The 17,461-nt window shown below is 50.5% G+C and overlaps 1 protein-coding gene across 4 annotated transcripts in view; it reads left to right on the top strand.

Moving 5' to 3' along the window:
• The window catches only part of KLHL29 (kelch like family member 29), a 316,146-nt gene that overhangs the window by 81,034 nt on the left and 217,651 nt on the right, over positions 1 to 17,461 (top strand). For 2 of the 4 annotated variants that reach the window (XM_078349878.1, XM_035273092.3), the window contains exon 2: positions 3,609 to 3,716. The exons of the other annotated variants lie outside the window; for them this stretch is intronic. The gene's annotated coding sequence lies outside the window, so the exon portion shown is untranslated. The remainder of the gene's footprint in view (positions 1 to 3,608; positions 3,717 to 17,461) is intronic. 4 annotated transcript variants of the gene reach the window in all.

Raw genomic sequence — 17,461 nt, 5'->3', positions numbered from 1 at the left:
CTTGATGCGTTGTCAAAGTCAATTAGCATCTCTTAAGTACCTTGGGAAGCTGAAAGCCATAAGACCCCTTTCACAAGCGGTGATTGACTACCTACTGTATTTTAAAAAATAAATTAGAGTCCTCTGTCCTTTGGCTTTTACAGTTTGTTTTCCTTAAGACCATAAGCTGTCCTTTGATGAAATTAGTGGAGGGGAAAAGGTCAATTTGACCAAAAGTGTCACGAATTAAGCCCTGAAGCAGGCTGTCTATCCGGAGATAGAAAACCATGCCTGTCTCCCTGTTTCTCCTGGGTTTATTCCTGGGATTCATTTTCCTGGGCCATGATCTTTGGAAACATAAGGTTTTACAATGTTAACTTGGGAACAAAAGTATTACTAAAAATTGGTTTTTAGTAATTTATTTTTAAATAACTTTTAAATACCATGTACCTCGTTAGAGTTGAATGTGCTTAGGTGCATGGATGAAGCTTATAGGCCTCCCAAGAAGGACGATAATGAGTCAAGGATCAATTATATTCCACCACGCAATGGGTGCTGTGGGCCAGAGATTCCAAAAGATACTGTCTGTTCTCAGGAAGCCCAGGGTCTAATTGCAAGGAGTGGGGGTTGGGTGGATGGGAAAAGAACAAGAAAGGAAAGATGTGAAAAAATAAATAAAATCACTGAGGCATAAACTGATGCCAAATGTGAACCGAGAACGGTGAGAAACCCTTTCCAGGGAAGAGTTTCTGGTAGGGGTGGGCGAACATGTTGTGAAGCAGGTGCTGCTTGCCCTGGGACTTTGAGTGGGTGATAGCACTACTGAGACGGTGACGCTGAGGAGGAGGAAGAAAAGTTTTAAGAATGGGAAACAGAGGTTCTTAGGAGTTAAAGAACTTACCTGCTGTCACAAAACTAAGTAGCAGTGTTAGAATTCTAATTCAGATGTGTCTGATTCCAGGGTCTTGCTTTTAACCCTCTCTGTGAATGTATCCATTGGGGTCTTGAAATAGACATATTCAAATGTGCAATTTGAAGAGAATTAAGTAAAAGGACTATCCACAAACGTATAGGCACAGTATAGGGAAACCATCATAGCGCTGTGCCTCTGGGCTGATGATGGGATAAGGGGAATTACTTACTGCCTTTGAGTGTTATGTTCAGGGGAGGGAGCTATTACTGAAATCCAGAGAGAGAGCCTTGTAGAGCTTCTTGTTCCTCAACTAGAGCCATGTCCTGCAGTTAAGGGACAGCCTGCTCATGAAGACACAGACAGAGAGGGGAGCAGGGAGTCAGCAGCCAACCCCAGCCTGTCCCCAGTCTCCTGCTAGTGCCTGCATGGGCTGAACCTAACCAGAAGTCAGAGGCTCCAGAACTTGAGGGATGCTCTCTGTGTGGGTCAGCTGAGCTTCCCAGGGCTTGCCTGGGAGAGATGGGAAAGAACAGGGTGGAGAAGGTGGAAGGCAGGCCGAGAGCGACCAACAGAAGATACCCAGTGCAGTCTGTAATAGCCAATAGGTCATTCGCTTCTAGACCTTTTCATCAGCACAGGAAGGAAAAGTCCCAGAGAACGCAGCTGTGCCTGTGGTTTATTTTTGTTCAGAACCGTTTCAGAACTGTCTCCCCTAGAGGTAGGGACCACAGAGAAGGAAGGGCAAGGCCACTGTCATCAGGACAGGTGTAGACAGCCTGCCCTTCCTTCCCATCACTGTCCCTCCAGGCTCCAGTCTAGCCTATTCCATATTCATTTGGCATGGCCTGGAAAGGAAGTGGATTAACCCGACGTGAGCTCGGAGGGTTTTGGCTCAAGAAATTGGGAGCCCCTTCTAAAGACAGTGGCTGGGATCTTTGGGCTCTCAAGTTAGTAGACTTAACAGTGGCCTACAGGGTCCTACACAGTCAGGGTGCTCACCTCTCTGGCCTCACCTCTTACTAGAACCTCCCTCTGCCAGCCACAGTGGCTTCCTTGCTGGTCCTGGAACATACTAGCCATGTTCGCACTGGCTCTTCCCTCTGCCTGGAACACTTAGGGCGGGATGCCCACAGGACCCACTCCTCATCTCCTTGAAGTATGTGCTCAAATGTCCTCCACTCATGACATTGGCCCTGCCCACCCTATTTAAACTGCACCATGCCCCCTGCCGCTGACACAACATGCACCCTACCCTGCTCCATTTCTTCTCTAATAAATTGCACATACTACTGTCCAAAATATGACACAATTTTCACTGCTTTTTAAGCATATACTCTATGTTGCCACCCTCTAGAATATGCGCTTCCTGAGGGCAGGAATATTTTTCTGTTTTGATCGCTCACATGTTCCAGTGCCTTGAACACACTGCCTGACACACACAGGGAATCAATATTTATTAAAAGAATGAATGAATGAATGAATTCGATTCTTAGGCACCTAAAAATCGTTTGACCCCTATCTTCTAGACCTCTCTCTTCACCAGCACTTACCTGCCAATACCCTGTGGTCAAAGGGAGAAGTTTCTCCTCGTCCTGCACATAGGCCTGGTAGAGGAAATGTATTTGTCACTTTGGTTCTGTGTCAAACTTAAATGGTGACCTTGGCTTATTTTGTGTCCCCAGGGAGGTTATTTCTTAGTCGTAAAGGGAACATTCTATCCTTGGGAAAAGTAATACTTTTGCCACCTTCAGGTTTAAAATGACTATTTGATATGGCTCACGTGCGTCTCTTTCAGTAGCCTCTGAAAAAGCTCAGGTTGAGAGGATCTGAGAAAGACCCGTCGTCGTCAGAGGGAAGCTGGCCATAAGGCAGAATGAGTTTACAATAACTTATTTACCTGTCCAAATCCTTCATATCGCATTAAAGCTTTCTCCTGCTACCCGGGACTCTAGAGTGCTAAGAGGAAAAAGGAAAATCAATTGATAATGATATATTCAGTTAAAAAAAAATATATTGATTCCCAGGTAATGACAGTCGTGCGTTTTGCAGTGGGGGATGCCATTTCCCGTCGTGAAGATGGCTTTCTCATAGATTACATTTAAAAGAAGGAACCAGAAGTAGCCCTGCCTCCCCGTAATAGATAGCCTCTTTCTCCTATGTATTAAATCTATAATTTAAAAAAAAAATTCTCCCCGGGGAACCTATTCTTTGCCTCCTCAAGGTCTTCTTACCCATTGTGTGAAAACAGTAATGATTTGTTTTTGTAATTCTAGAGTTTGTGTCCTTTCCAGTATTAGATTAAAGATTTAAATGTTTTCTTTTTCCCCATTGCTGGAGTTTCTTAGTTTGGATTAGATAGAAGACAATGCCATTGTTCTCTCTCTTACACAGTGTCAATGGCTCGATCATGGGGATTAGGGCTGTGCAGGTCGGGAGGAGCGGGGAGGGTCACTTCACATCTGCCACTAGGAGTACTCTGCTACCCACTTTGCCCCATTATCTGCGTGCGCTGGCAGAGTTTGTGCACAGCCCGTGTGAGATAATCCACAGTATGCAGCTCAGCATCTGGGACATCTGAGGCGGGGACTAGTATCCAGTTAGCTTGGGGACCACCCAGGATGCTGGAATTCAGAACAGGTCTTTTTGCCAAAAAAAAGAAAAAGAAAAAATGTTACCTTTCCCCACCCCTACCCCACTCTTTTCCCTCTCTTTCTAGACTATCTGGCTTCCTGGTGATGCTCACGCTTTGCTAAGTGTTGGTGGCCATCGAGGTTTTCGCATCCTGGGGACGAATCCTGAGCTTGCCAGAGACGGGTGGCGCAAGGTAGGTCTCTGCTCAGCTCACCTGGAAATACGAGAGGCATCAGGCCTGAGCATAGCCAGCTCTCTCCTCTCACACTGAATGTCTGGGGGAAGGGGGGAAAATGCAGTAGGTCCCCTCACCCTCTTGCTCAGTGGGATTTTTACCACAGGCATGTGGTAAACTGGTACTGGGCTTAGTTAAGCCATTTTAAAGAATCTCTCTCTATGACTCTTTTTATTTTATTTTATTTTTTTGAGACAGAGGCTTACTCAGCTGCCCAGGCTGGAGTGCCATGGTATAATCTTAGCTCACTGCAGCCTCTACATCCTGGGTTCAGTGATCCTCCTACCTCAGCCTCCCAAGTAGCTGGGACTACAGGCGCATGCTTTCATGCCCAGCTGATTTTTGTGTTTGTAGTAGGGAAAGGGTTTCGCCATGTTGGCCAAGCTGGTCTCTAACTCCTGACCTCAAGTGATCCACTCGCCTCAGCCTCCCAAAGTGCTGGGATTACAGGTGTGAGCCACTGTGCCCCATCAAAGAATCCCTGTGACTCTTCCTTGCTTACCTAGGTCTTGGCTTTTCCCAGGAGGTTAGATCTGGAGATGGCCTGCAGCTAGGTGACCTTTAACCTCATTAAAAACTGTAATTTTATTATTAAAACGTATTATTAAGTATGAAAATGTTATCTAGTCATTATAAAGGGATTTTAAAGGATAGTAGCTAAAATTACATAAATGACTTAGAATCCTGTTGCCCAGAGATAACCATTTTAGTGTTTCTTTCCAGGCTTTTTCTTATGCACATACATAAAGAGTACACCACAGGCACACACGCACACAGGCTCGACTGTGGCTGCTGTGTAGGGGGCATGTTATTCAGATTCAGCAGTGTGTCAAGGCATCTTGTATGTCAGGAAATGGAAATCTATATCACCATTTTCACAGACTGTCTACTCTGTGGATATAATAGCATTCATGACTCACTTCATGCCCTAATGATGGACATTTAGCATATTTCAAATGACAAATCGCAGCACAACAAACATGGTTGCATATGTATCTGCATAGTCATTTGATTACTTCCTTGGGTTTAGAGGCCTGGCTTAAAATTTTGATTCCAGATTCTCCAAGCAGGATCAGGCAGCCAGAAGCATGGGGGAACCTGGCCTGCCTTGGGAGGGCAAAATCTTGTGAATGGAATCCACAATCTGGGATCCACTTTAGCTTCCACCAGGCAGGCCAGGAATGTGCCTGCTGAGGCAAGGAGGCCTGGAGCTGGAGTCGACAACATTTGCCACGTTTAATGCTGCTGAAGGGACCGGCGCCGGGCCTGGAGTGAAGCAGGCTGGAGGGCAGGGGAGTGGGCTCTGGGATCCAGGACAGTGGAGGCCCAGCTGGCCCAGCCTCGTATGTCTGTGTGGGACTTGAGCCTTTAGAAGCCCAAGCTGCAGGCTGGGCGCAGTGGCTCATGCCTGTAATCCCAGAACTTTGGGAGACCTAGGCGGGCGGATCACCTGAGGTCGGGAGTTTGAGACCAGCCTGACCCCATGGAGAAACCCCATCTCTACGAAAAATACAATATTAGCCAGGCATGGTGGTACAAGCCTGTAATCCCAGCTACTCAGGAGACTGAGACAGGAGAATTGCTTGAATCCAGGAGGCGGAGGTTGTGGTGAGCCGAGATTGTGCCATTGTACCCCAGCCTGGGCAATAAGAGCAAAACTCCATCTCAAAAAAAAAAAAAAAAGTCCAAACTGCGTCTGCATAACACATAGGGCCTAGTGCTGAGCAAGCACAGACCATAGCATTCCTGGGACTGCTGTATCCTCAGCAGCCCACCCTCGTGCCCTCTGGCCGGTGGCCTCCTGGCCTCTGCCTGGGGCCGAACTCCAGCTTCCCTCTGCAGCTGGGGCAGAGCTTGAGACCAACGAGGCTCCTGCTTTCTCTCTGCTGTCAAGAGAGCTTTCTCTTTGCACTCAGAGACAGTGGGGTTGGGGATGGCTGTCCACTGCCAGAACCCTTGCACAGAGAGGAGAAAACATGGCTTTGGAATCTCAGCCTTGTTTGTCAGCAGGAAGTGGGAGGAGGCTCTGGGCTAGGCCAGGATCAGCCACTGAAATGGAAGCTTCCCCACCCCGGGACCCCACCGTGAATCCAGCCTGCAGCCTCCCAGCAGCCCAGTGGGGGCAGCCAGAGGAGAGCTGGGTTCCTGGTCTAGGGAGCTGGTGGGCTGTTGGCACATGCCAACGACACCACTAGCGGGGGATGGCTGTCCTTGCTAGTTATCCCAGGATGGGGGGATGCTTTGCATCCAGGCCTCCTGTTGGGTCAGAGAAGAGGAGGTGGAAATTAAGACAGTGAAGCATCGATTTGGCAGCGTTAGCCTCCCCAGCTCCTAGATAAAGAAAAGATCGAGGAGATGCTCTTCACAGAAGCCAGCTCTCCTTGGATGCACCTGTAAGTTTGGTGAGAGGGGAGGGAACAGAGGCAGCCTAGGGCAGTGGGTCTTGGTTTCTTAAATGATGACCCTTTTTGGGGTCTTTTCTTCCCTGCTGCTGATGCAGGGTGACACGTGGCTTTTTTACTCTTGTTTGTCCCAAACTCTGGGAATCATGTCCTTCAGGATGGGGAGGGACCTTGAAGGTGGTCTGACCAGGCATAGCTGGTAAGATGTACCCTACATGGGCCTCTATCTCTGTGCTCCCAGACCAGGGTCCCCATTGTGAACTCAAGTCTGTCTTCCCTAGCCCTTGGCTAGTTCCTGGAGAACAGGAATCACACCTTATCTGTCTCTGTTCTGCCCCTTTCCCTACTCATACCAGCACCTGCTGAGCTCTTGGTAAACAAATGACTGCGCACAGCCAGGACTGCACCTGGGAGTGCCCGCAACACATGGCCTGGTGCTGGCTGTGTCCTCCCCTTCGTGCAGGAGTCCCATTGATTTCCAAGATGATAGGGAGGTTCTGAAGCCTCTGGAAGGTTCTGTGACCACTGGGGATCAGTGGAAGTAGCTATCAATTCACTGTGAAAACTGGGCCAGCTCACAGAGCCCTGTGTAACCTGCTACAAAACGGGCCATCCAAGAGCCAAGTGTGGAGGGCTGCGCTCTGCTTTTCTGTGGTTTGGTGAAAATCACCCAGCTAAGTAAGACGGCCATACTGGAACCAGCTCACAGGAGTGGAATCTGATACCTGCACTGCAGGGAAGAGGGGTGGAGGGGAGTTGAGCTGAGGACTCGGTTTGTGCAGAGCCCAATGCTGAGCCAAGAACGGCATTAGCAGACACCTCCGGCTCTGGAAGTGGTCAAGGGTAGTGCTGATCGTCACTGGCACCAGAGCCGCCCTGGGCAGCATCCCCTGTCTCCATCATTGAGACCATCTCAGTACTGTCCATCTAGGCTCTTTGTCCCTCTTCCCTCAGCAAGCAAAATGCCCTGCATGCCGCCTGCATCTTCGAAGGAGATTGCAAATGTCTCTGGAGCTAACAGCAGTTAGGGAATACTGTGTGCTGAGCCTGGGCTTCCGCATCCCCCACCTCCACTCCCCCCAGTCCTCTACCCGCCTTCCCTCCCTCGCCCCCGTGGACAGTCTTGCTTCCTGAGCTCTCCTTGTCTACTTCCCTCTTGGCCTCCTTGGTGTCCACCTCAAGGAGGGATCTGCAGGCAGACGTCTCAGTGCTTCTCTGGCCGACACAGACACTCTGCCACCCCCTTGTCTTTTGACTGTAGCTGCATTTCCTGGGCCGTCCTGGGGAACTCTGTAGCCCCTTCTTCAAATGGGCATCTTGGCCTCTGAAAAGGTCATGTGACCACACCCACTAGCTGGGGCCCAGATCCCTCAACAGAACCTTAGCTGAGCCCTCAGCCCTAAGCAGGAATCTTCGGGGATTCTGGTCCCTTCTCTGCCTGGTGCCCTGCAGCTGTTCCACACCTTTCCATCGACAGGGCTGCAGATCCCCAGCTTACGCCATCCACCTCGGTGTCAGCAAGTGGCCTCTCCTCCTGCTTCCTGTCCATCTTGCTCGTGTGACTGCCATCCTCCAGCTCTACTGCCTCCTCCCACCAGGAAGGGATGGTGTTGGTGCCGCTAGGCTTTCCTTAGCTCCCTGTTATCTCCAGCTTCCCTCTGCTCCCTCTGCTTCAGCTGTTCCCAGGCTTGACTCCCGTGTGGCACCTCTGGCCCAAGGTCCAGACCGCTCTCCAGCAGCTCCTGCATAGCAGTTCCCTGCTGTGTGATTCGCGTCTCAGACTCCACCTGTCCGAAACAAAGCTGCTTCCTTGCTCTCCAAGGAAGCTGTGTACTCGGACTGTCTCACCCCTCTGCCCTCCCTTGGCCCTGCATCTCCGTCTCCTTTGCCTTAGGCTGCTCACTTTCCTTCCTGGGCCACGAGCTCACTGAGGACAGGGACCATTCTCTTTTCTCTATAAGCCCAGCACACGGCCCTGTACATGCATACCTCTTGGGATCAGATGATATTATTCAGTTCAGAGATTACAGAACCACAGACAGCGTGTCCTCATAGGCAGCGTGGTGGCAGGGAACCTGAGATTAGAGGCAAGCTCTGGGTTCTAGTCCCAAATTCACCACTAACTCTGGGAAAGCCCCATAAAACCTTCTGGGCCTCAGTCTCCGCAGCTGTAAAATGGGAATTACCCCAGCCTTCCTACCTCTCAAGAGCTTGAAAGGTGACAGGAGAGGAACGGTGCCACCGGGGCCAGCAGTTCTCAGCCCTTGGTGTACATTGGAATCACCCGGAGGGCTTTAAGAACTACAGATGGGCCAGCCGTGGGGGTTCACGCCTATAATCCAGCACTTTGGGAGGCCAAGGCAGGCAGATCACTTGAGGCCAGGAGTTCATGACCAGCCTGGTCAGCATGGTGAAACCCCATCTCTACTACAAATACAAAAATTAGCCAGGCTTGGCAGCACACGCCTGTAGTCCCAGCTACTGGGTAGGCTGAGTCACAAGAATCACTTGAGCCCAGGAGGTGGAGGTTGCAGTGAGCTGAGATTGTGCCATTGCACCGCTCCAGCCTAGGTGACAGAGGGAGGCTCTGTGTCCAAAAAAAAAAAAAAAAGAACTGCAGATGCCTGGGTCCTTCCCCAAGATTTTGTGATTGTTCTCATGAGGGTGGATATCGGTGTGTTTGAAAACTTTAACCACTCAACTCATAGGTGTTATTACCAAGTTCCTGAATTCTATGCCTTGAGGAGTTGAGATGGAAGTTATAAAGATTTTGCAAAACAATATTCCTGGGTGATGTGTGATTTGTCTAGTCTCTCAGATCTTTTAAAATCTACCGCCCAGGCCGGGTGCGGTGTCTCACACCTGTCATCTCAGCACTTTGGGAGGCTGAGGCGGACAGATCACAAGGTCAGGAGTTCGAGATCAGCCTGTCCAAAATGGTGAAACCCTGTCTCTATTAAAATACAAAAAATTAGCTGAGTGTGGTGGTGCACGCCTGTAATCTCAACTACTCAAGAGGCTGAGGCAGGCGAATCGCTTGAACCCAGGAAGCAGAGGTTGCAGCGAGCCAAAATTGTGCCAGTGCACTCCAACCTGGGCAACAGAGTGAGACTCCATCTCTAATCAATCAATCAGTCAATCTACCTCCTGGATCAAGCCATCCAAAAGCTGGGTACCTTGGCTGTGCTGTGCTGCGTTCATCTCACCCCACCGTGAACTCTACAAGGCTTTAGAATCTCTGCTGCCCTCCAGGGTAAAGCAGTGCACCCTTGTTTGGGATTCTGTGGCAGTTAGTGTTTATCCCGTCACTTGTGACTCCTCTGCTAGGAACCTTGGGAGAGGTGTTTCTGATTTCACCACTGACATATTCTTCTCCTGAGCCACCATCCTAGGATCTCATGGACCCGGAAATCATGTAACACACAGATCAGCTTCTTGTTTGCCTCTTCCAAGCTCTCAACTCTGGCTACATATGACATCACCCAGCGAGATTTTTTAAATTCTCATACTCAGGCTACATACCACATCCATGAAATCACAGTCTCTGGGAGGGGATCCAGGCATTCGTATTTTTGTAAAGCTCCCCAGGTGATTCTGATGGGTGGCCAAGGTCAGATGCATTGCCAAGCCTGGAGACAAACTTGGGGTCCACCTGTAGCCCATGTATGGCACTTTCTAAATATGGTTTTATGTAGACAACGTTCCCTTCCCCGTTTCCTGCTCCTACACTTGTGATTCTCTCTCCTGCTTTTGATTTATGATGTCTTAATGTATCCTTTTAAGTACCCTGCAATCCTTTCTGGAACGTAGCAAAGTGAAAACAAATAGAGTAGAAAGCTTACTGCTTTTCTCTGGCTGGGACCTGGGCACAGCTCCCACCCCAGTCAGGGCTCCCTGGAAAGAGGGTAGGAGCCTCCCATTTCCCCAGCCACAGAAGCTGGTCAGCAGCCTCGTTCTGTAACCCCACAATGGGGAATGGTAGTCAGTTCTGCCAAGAGCCCATAAAAGAGGCTGGTTTGGGCCAAGAGCAGTGGCTTATGCCTGTAATCCCAGCACTTTGGGAGGCTGAGGCAGGCGGATCATCTGAGGTCAGGAGTTCGAGACCAGCCTGACTGACATGCCAAAACCCTATCTCTACTAGGAAATACAAAAATTAGCCAGGCGTGGTGGTGTATGCCTGTAGTCCCAGCTATTTGGAAAGCTGAGACAGGAGAATTGCTTGAACTTGGGAGTCAGAGGTTGCAGTGAGCTGAGATTGCACCACTGTACTTCAACCTGGGCCACAGAGCTAGACTGTATCTCAAAACAAAAGTTGGGGGGCTGGTCTGATTCACAGCATCTGAGTGTTGAGATGGGACTCGGGGGAGATGAGAGATGACTAAGGATGGCCACCAAAACGCCACCCGATTCAGGATTGTGGAAGGCCACCCCCTGCCGCTGCCACCCATCTCTCTTTTCTGTTTCACTCAGCCCCATGCTAAACAGTAGGTGGAGATGGTCAGGGTGGACTCTTTCCCCAGTCCTGGAAGCCAGGAAGCTGAGGTTAGCATGCACAAGGGCAATTTCTCTTAGTGAATGGCGGGTGAGATGGAGGGGCGCACAGCAGTCCAGTCTGGCTGCAGAACCTCGTTTGGCACCTGGGCTAGAAACAGCTTCTCCACAAACCTCAAAGTTTATTTTCATGGCAAAATTTGATTTTTCTAAGCACCCTGTCTCCTTGCTTCCCTGGCACCTGCTCCAGTGGCCAGGGCTGCGGGGAACAGTTGTGAGTTTGTGTTCTCCGTGAGGGCACCTGGCCAAGTAGACATGGGGGCTGACCCCCAGCCTGTGCTCTAAGAGTATCGCCATGCCCTTGAGAGTTCAGAGGGAGGAGTACCTCTTTCTAACTTGGACAAAAGCATCGAACAGGGGAAAGCACCATGTATACATTGGGGAAAGCCCTGTGTGTGCATACATTGAGTGACCATGCTCTGAAATTGATGGACTTCCATCCTGTGGGGATGATCTCATTTATTTACACTCAGAGGCCACTCAGAAAGACTTTTAAGCTTTTGTCTTCTAACCATAAATTTCTCCTCTCCAGCCTCCCCCGCCCCACCGCCAACTCTACCCCTCTCTCTCTTACAACAGGACAAATGGTGTCAGGAGTACTGGGGATTATAGGATGAATACCCAGCACATGGTGAAACCAAAGAGTGATGCAACACTCATTCATTCATTCCTTCAACACTTACTGGTAGCCCCATTGTACATCGTCCCAGGTCTGGGATCCAGAAAGGTCAGACAAAAGCCCTGCCTACAAGGAGCTCTCAGTCTGGTGGGGCAGCAAGTACCCATGAATTCTTACATGATAAATGTGATCAATTCTTTTCTCTCTTTTTTTTTTTTTCCTGAGAAGGAGTTTCACTCTTGTTGCCCAGGCTAGAGTGCAATGGCATGATCTTGGCTCACCGCAACCTCCGCCTACTGGGTTTAAGCAATTCTCCTGCCTTAGCCTCCCGAGTAGCTGGGATTACAGGCATGCGCCACCACACCAGCTCATTTTTTTATTTTTAGTAGAGACAGGGTTTCTCCATGTTGGTCAGGTTGGTCTCGAACTCCCAACCTCAGGTGATCCACCTGCCTCAGCCTTCCAAAGTGCTGGGATTACAGGGGTGAGTCACTGCACCTGGCCTACTGTAATCAATCCTTATGTGGCAAATATGTGATAAATCCAACAAAAATTTATACCAAGTGCTATGGAAGAGCAACTCATTTACTCAACTATACTTACTGAGCATCTTCTATAATGCTAGGCATCGTTGTAAGCACTGGGGTTATCACAGTGACCATATGAGACAAAAACCCCGACCCAGAGCGTACATTTGAGGGATGAGAATACTCAGCAACTAGCTTAGTTTGATGCAAACCACAGGCTCCAAAGGAGAGGTGACTTAAAGCTGGAAATCGAAATCTATGCATTTATATGCATGTGCAGGGAGCACTGTCGGCAAGGGCAACAGCTTGTATAAAAGCCTGAAGATATAAAAAGACCAGAGATAGCAGAAATGCTAAGGGAAGCCTAAGCATGGGGAGACGCAGCCCTGAATGCCATGCCAACCCGTCCGAGGTTGCTCTCTCATGTCATGAAGATAGAGCTGAAAGCTCGCAGGGCACTGGCCAGAGCCATCTCTCAGCTAGGTTCCATGTGCCCCAGAACAGACTCCTTGGCCACGCCCACTCTAACTCCAATTTGTTGGAACCTCTAAGGCTAAAGATAGATGATTTATGTTACCTCCTCCTGTGACCTAAGTGCTTTCAGGTTGTGAAGTGTTTTCACACAGTTTCTTCTCCTGGATCATGAGAGGGACTCTAGGAGATAGACAGAAAGGGGTTATTGTGACCATTTACTGTACCAAGGAGCAAATCAAAGCCGGGAGAGGTCTAGTGTCTTGCTCAAGGTCACACAGCCCATCAAGGCAGAGCAGAAATTAGAGTCCCTGTCTCCTGGTTCCTAATATAATCAGGGGCCCTTCTTGCCCCCATGTTTGCTGCCACTCCTTATTTTGAAGCCTAAAAGGCTCTGAACAAGTATCATTCACATCCTTGCCTGCCTCTGATGACCATTAGTGGAGCACATACGACGTGTCAAGCCAGGCATTGACCATCTGCTAGGCTGCAGTGTGGTCCCAACCCCCACTCAGGAAGAGAACTGAAGGAATCGCATAATGGCTGCCCTTCTTCCTACCCACCATGACCCAAGAGGCCTAAAGACCATGAGTCACCCTCCTGAGCCAAGTGGAACAGAGCACAGAATGACCATCGCAGGCTGGAGACCCTCCACTTGCTCCTGAGTCCCCTCATCCATGCCACCTGGAGGCTCATTCATGACAGATGCCAATACATATTTTCACTCTTACTTGTCAGATTGCTGGATGCGAAGAGAATGGGGAGATTTCAGCCTCACGCACAGAGCCTGAGCTCGCCTGCGGAAGACAGACGCAGCCTAGCAGTCCTCACAGGCCACCCTTGATTTTTAGCAACTCATTTAGATAAAAGCATCTAGTTCGTAAGGTAGCAGCAACAACAAAAATCATTAGAAGCACATTTCTGCTTTTACAAAGTAACCTAGTAACAGCACAGGAGCTAACAATTAACCTGGCACTCCCTTCTCTAGGTACACAGTCGGGTGCCGAAAGTGGAAAACAGAAGTCAGAACAGAGAGGTTCTTTCCAGGGCCGTTCTGCGACTGGCACTCTGGGACGTGGGATGTGGCGGAGTCTGCCCCGCCAGCCAGCCAGAGAGCCACGCCCCTGCCATTAGCACAGAGAGGAGGCATCCTCCCTCTCCATCCCAGAATAAACAGTGTGATTATTTATTTAGCACCAGTTCAAGGCTTTCTAAAATGCATCCACGGTGCTCTGCCTTCTTGCGCAGGTCCTCCCTGAACTGCTGCTGACTCTGGATCAGAGAAAGGAAATCTGGCCTGTACCAGTCTCTGCTGGGCACTTGCTGCCATCTGTGAGGCTCCTGTACTACCTGACCTACCTGAGTGTTTGTATCCCACCTGGGGGTACTGCGTCCTGCTCAGAGCATCTCCCAGAAGCGCCTCTCCCATCCCTGCCCATCTCCTGGCAAAGAGCTCCCTGGCTGGCCCAGAGGGAATTCCCTCTCCTCTGATGCCCTGATGCCATTTCTCTCCCCAACACCCTTGTAGGACTTGCTGCTTCATGGTTCATTGTGGTCCTGTCACTGCCCCGAATGCCTAAGGCTCATTCCTACCCGCCAGTATGGAAGACAACCTACAGAGCCAAATACCTCACACACGCTGAAAAGGAAGTGATGAATGGAAAAAGTCAGCTCCCACAGCCTCTAGCTGTGCTCCTGGTCCCCTGAGCCCCACGTCCCTCAGATCAGAGAACCTTCTCGGGAGACTACAGGGAGTTCCCTGGTGGCAGGGACTGTCTCAGTCACTAAGCCTGGCACAAAGAAGGCACTCAGATGTTTCTGAGATGAACGAATGAAGTGGCTGCTTTGACCACTGGGTGTGAAAGGACCCAGCCACACCCATCAAAGCAGCTCACAGCTGCCCATGTTAGGGCAGAGGGTGACACACCGCCCCTGGGGACACGGAGCACCCAGCCCAGAGCTCTCTTCCACTGTTCCAAGCATAGTCCCTGGACCAGGAGGAAGTGAGGCCCCCCAGATCTTGCTAGAACTCAGGATCTCCATGTGCTCAACATCACGTGCAAGCCGTGTTTAGAAAGGTATGTTCCGTATGCAGAGAGTCCTCAGGCTTTCATTCATTCAGGCAACAGCAAGCAGCAGAAAGTAATGGCCACAAGCACAGCTGCTAGACTGCCTGGGTCCTAATCCAGCCCTGCCCCTTTCTAGCTGTGCAACCTCTGGCACAGTCCTTAACCTCCCTGTGCCTCAGTTTCTTCATGTGCAAAATAGAGATTATCCCGAAATCATCTGGTGGTGGTAAGGACTAAATGAGTTAACATAATAAAATGCCTAGAATAGTGCATAAGACATGGTACTGTACAGGGATTTACTGTTATTATTATAAACTCTAAGACCCTAGCTGAGTCACAGGCTTCATTCATGCCTCCTTTGGGACCAAATGCACCTCCAAGGAAGGCGTTGGCATGCCCACCTCCCACGCTCACCTGTCAGTCATCCTACAGCCTTCCATTGCTGAATGCATCCAGTTGCAGGGGATGTCTGTGCGCTCCCAGGGAGGTAGCCCTTCTTGGCCCATGGATCCCAGACAGCCACTGGCTGCATCTTCCAGTTCTCCATAGGCCACAGCAGGGGGTCCTGGGGCCCCTCCCACTTACTTCTGGTAGGGAATCTCCAAGCACCTATCAGCCTCATTTCATTTAGCCCTGCCCCGCAGAAGATATGAACTCCTTCTCAGCACGCAGTGTCCAGCAGCCCAAACCCAGATGAATGCCCTTCCGAGATGCTGGGGCTTATCCCTCCCAGGATTGCCACTGGCAGGCTTTGAGACCCAGAAACATGTCTGTGCCCCTCTTTGGATCTTGTCTTTATCTGCATCATGAGGGGATTGGGTTTATGATTGATCCCCAAGGACCAGTCAGGCTCTGTCCCCAGGAGTGACGCTCAGGATGAGGCCACGTGGGGGCTTCTGGGACTCCACTACAATTAGCACTGTGGCCTCAGAAGTTATGTCAGCATGTCCTTGGGGCATCTGTCATTAACAATTATGAAGTCATTATCTGGTAAATAATTCATAACCCGAGAGATGAGATAAGCTGCCAATAAACAATAATCCATTTAGAATGAGGCTTGATGAGGGCGAGCACAGCTGCGGAAATGCAGCTACCTCCTGGAGGGCAGCAACCTGCTCACCTCTGGTGTCAACAGGGCCCATCCTTAGGACCCTACTCAGGCCACACCTCCTCCCTGAAGCCCTCCCTCACCACTCCAAAAGCATCACCCCTTGCCTGAATTCAGCCAGGACTGAGTCTGTGAACCCACTGAGTGCTGGTCAAGTGCCCAAGGCTGTGCTAAGCCTGCACTTTCTCGTGGAATCCTCCCAGCGGCCTTAGGGCTGTAGCTGCTGCTGTTATGTCCTGCACAGAGAAGTAAACTGAGGTTTAGAGACTAAAGAACTTACCCAGGGTCGCTGAACTGGAAAGTCCAGGTCTGGAGTTCACATCCATATGATGTGACAGCTCTCACTCTTAGCCAGGGTGTCCCACTCCCTCGTGTGAGCAGCTGTACCTCTTGTCATTTGTCCAGCCTTTATTTCCATGTGACCTTTGTCTCTCCAGCAAGACCGTGAGCCCTGGGTGGGTCCCAGGAGGTGCTTCCCAGAGGTGACAGAACAGAGCCTCTCCTTGCTGGGTGCTTACTTAATGTTATAGTTAGGCTTCTAGTGGCATTTGGAGGTCAAACCAAGGATGCTGGTGAGGGAGCAGGAGGGGACATCTTCTGTGTGCACTACCTGAATTTCCATCTCCTAATAGGCCTGTTGCATTTCTCCTTCCTAGGGGAGACTTTGCAGCCTCAGGCTATACCCCCTGGAAGCACTCTGTCCTGGGGAAGAAGTTCTTTGTTCAGAGGCTGGGAACCCTGGCTGCGTGGGTTGGTCTTTAGGACTGGGTGAACTCTGCCAAGAGCTCCTCCTGTCCTGCCATGCCATCACCGACCAGCAAGACCAGCAGCCCACCTGTGTCTGCAGGACCTGCCCCAGTGCCCCATGCTAGAAGGGGTCCTCAGGGGTGTCCCAGTCCCCCCTCTAAAAGGCTCCATTCTTTGTTCTCCTGGGCAGGGGCACTGCAGACATTGCTGGCCCCCGGATTATAGCCAGCCTTCTGAGGCCTGAAGTTATGAAGGTCTGTTTTCTCTTCCCAGGGAAACAGAACTGCCCTGAGTTGTGAGCTTCAGGGAACAGGTGGAGTTTCTGGATGCTGGGCCTGTAATTGTCACACATCTGGAATGTGCCACAAACCTCTGCAGGCAGACCATGTGGTGGGAGAAGCCACAGTGACCAGCCTGAGGGGAGGCCCCTTCTAGCCTTTTCACCTCTCCTGTGGCCAGTGACGTGGTTAGGACTGGCAGACGCGTGGCAGGACAATGGGTCCCTTGCTGCTTTCTAGAACAGCTTGAAACAGCTGGAGTCTTCCCATCTCCTTTGAACAGAATTGCCTCACGGGAGGCGCTGCCCCGACTTATTTGTCAGGCTTCACAATGACACACCTCCTGCCCCTGGCCTGAGCTCCTTGCTTTCAGGATTGGGAAAAGATTCCACTGCTGGGTATCCCTGGCCTTTTGCTAACAATCTCCACCTGCTATTCAGCTCTTCAGTGTGGGGCTGAGTGGAGTGGACACGGAAAGCAGAGAGGGGGGCCCAGCTACTGCCAGCCAGGACTGGATGCTCTGGCAGCCATCTCTGGCCATCCCCCGCCTCCTGCTCAGTCTCATCTCAGCACTCAGATGCTGAAAACCAGACCAGCCTCTTCTATGGGGCCTTGGAGGGCTCTTGGCAGAGCTGGCTACAATTCCCCATTGTAGGATTACAGAATGAGATCATGACCCCAGACACACAGACCTTGTGTCTGGGGAAGGGGAGGCCTGATGGGTGGGAGCTGTGCCCAGGTCCCAGCCAGAGAAAAGGAGGAAGGTTTTCTATTTTCTCTGTTCTACTTGTTTTCACCTCATTGAGTTCCAGGAAGAATTGCAGGGGACTTAAAAGGATACATTAAGACATCATAAATCAGAAGGAGGAAACAGAACCGCCAGTGTAGGAGCCGGCAGTGTCACCTACACAAAACCACATCTAGAAAGTCC

The sequence above is a fragment of the Callithrix jacchus genome, chromosome 14 (genome assembly GCF_049354715.1).
Source record: "Callithrix jacchus isolate 240 chromosome 14, calJac240_pri, whole genome shotgun sequence".
In the NCBI taxonomy this organism is placed as follows: Eukaryota; Metazoa; Chordata; class Mammalia; order Primates; family Cebidae; genus Callithrix; species Callithrix jacchus.
This window is presented reverse-complemented; position numbering and strand designations above follow the sequence as displayed.